At 42.9% G+C, this 1,743-nt stretch overlaps 1 protein-coding gene across 1 annotated transcript in view; it reads left to right on the top strand.

Moving 5' to 3' along the window:
- Positions 1-18: 18 nt before the first annotated feature.
- Positions 19-1,743, top strand: part of LOC107684059 (monocarboxylate transporter 4-like) — a 6,257-nt gene continuing 4,532 nt past the window's right edge. Inside the window, exon 1 of the mRNA XM_016480206.1 lies at positions 19-377. The gene's annotated coding sequence lies outside the window, so the exon portion shown is untranslated. The remainder of the gene's footprint in view (positions 378-1,743) is intronic.

The following is a 1,743-nucleotide window of genomic DNA, read 5'->3' as shown; positions in this document are numbered from 1 at the left end:
GACATTTTTTATTTTTTTTTGTTCAGCACCCAGCTAAGCTAATGAGAAACAAAACTGATGTTTCATATATGGAGGGAAGGTCCGTAAATCCCCTTTAAATCCCCGGAGCTACATGGTTTGAAATTTGAAGAGAAGAGAGCGGTGAGGAAACGCACGTAGTGCCCTCACACACACAGCCTCGTCATTGGCTGCACGTCAGTGTGGCTCAAGTGTTTCATTGGTGGCAGAACAGGCTACAGTCAGATGAGATCAGCACCACAGTCAGCTGAGCGGATCTCATTCCAAGCCTCTTCAAAAGCTGTGCCGTGCGAACGTGATGGTCCTGGTCCTAGGAGGGCATCATCAGTGAAAAACTTTAATCATAGAGCATCGTTAAGGTATGTATATAGGACTGATGCCTTTAAATATGTCAACATGTGTTCTAAGATAATGACTGGGTGATTTTGCGCATGCTAAGCGTGCGTGCGTCGTCGGGATGGGGGATGCTGAATGCCGGTGGGCTGCTATGGAGATTGACTGATGGAAAGTAACAGGTTTTGGTTCAGAAACACAAAGAATATTATTTTGTCTATTTATCGTTGAAAATATACACCGTGTTACAGAATAGAAGCATTTCTAATTAAGTGTATATGTCGGGAATAATCCACATACCGATACAATTGTCTTATTTGATACTAGTCTGATTATGATATAGTGTAATCATCGAGTAGTCGTGGCTATTATAGCGCTACAATTGTTCAAGTGAGAACATTTATACTTAAGGATAGTATATATATGTGGATATATACCTATGTGGCAGTGCCAGCGCTATTTGGTGGAGGAGAGAGAGAGAGTATAAAATGCCGCTTTTCCACTGCATGGTACGGCTCGGTACGGTTCACTTTTGGGGGGTTTTCCACTGGGTACAGTACCTGGTACCTGGTACTTTTTTTAGTACCATTTCGGTTGGGGTTCCAAGCGAACCGTACCGTTACCAAACCGTGACGTGTAAACTCTGCTGATCACGGATTGGCCGGAGAGAATCGTCACTATCTACGTCACTGAACTTGCGACACAAACACAAAAGAACCGCTAGATTTAAACCAGCACAGCCAGCGAAGAATCGAATGCAACTGTTTTGAACGAGCGCACCTTTTTTTAACAACCAAAAAGTGGCTGTTCCCCCTGTTGAGGAAGTACAGACGTTGCTCTCGTTGAAAGCAGAGGAGCGGATCCAGTGAGAGCTTGATGGGGCGACGCGGAATGAAAAAGTTTTTTAGGAGTCGCGGCAGTAGAGGCGGCGCAACTATAATGACATGTGAATAATGACATGCCCACTCTAAAGCGATACTAAACTGCAGTTGAAACGCAAACCGAGCCGTGCCGTACCGTACTGAGCCGTACCGAGCCGAGTCGTACCACGCAGTGGAAAAGCGCCAAAAGTCACGTTTAGTACGTAGACCAGAGAGCGCCGTGCATCAGATGCTCTTGATGTAAATATTAAGACACAGAATTACATAATAATTAATGTAATTATGAAGTGTACGGATCTTACAGTGACTTACAGGGGAGTCGATTTTATAAAGGTATTTCGACAGGAAATGTTGACTTTTGAACAGTTAACCTATATGATGTAGGCTATTTAAATCTATAATGTTAACTTGTCAGCGTACCATCCTGAAATGAACCAAAATGTTCAATTAGCCTACTGTTACTGTGGTTACACCTCAAGTATATATATATATATATATATATATATGTGTG

This window comes from Sinocyclocheilus anshuiensis, unplaced genomic scaffold (assembly GCF_001515605.1).
Source record: "Sinocyclocheilus anshuiensis isolate Anshui unplaced genomic scaffold, SAMN03320099.WGS_v1.1 scaffold553, whole genome shotgun sequence".
NCBI lineage: Eukaryota > Metazoa > Chordata > Actinopteri > Cypriniformes > Cyprinidae > Sinocyclocheilus > Sinocyclocheilus anshuiensis.
The sequence above is the reverse complement of the archived record's forward strand: the minus strand, read 5'-3'. Positions and strand labels throughout refer to the sequence as shown.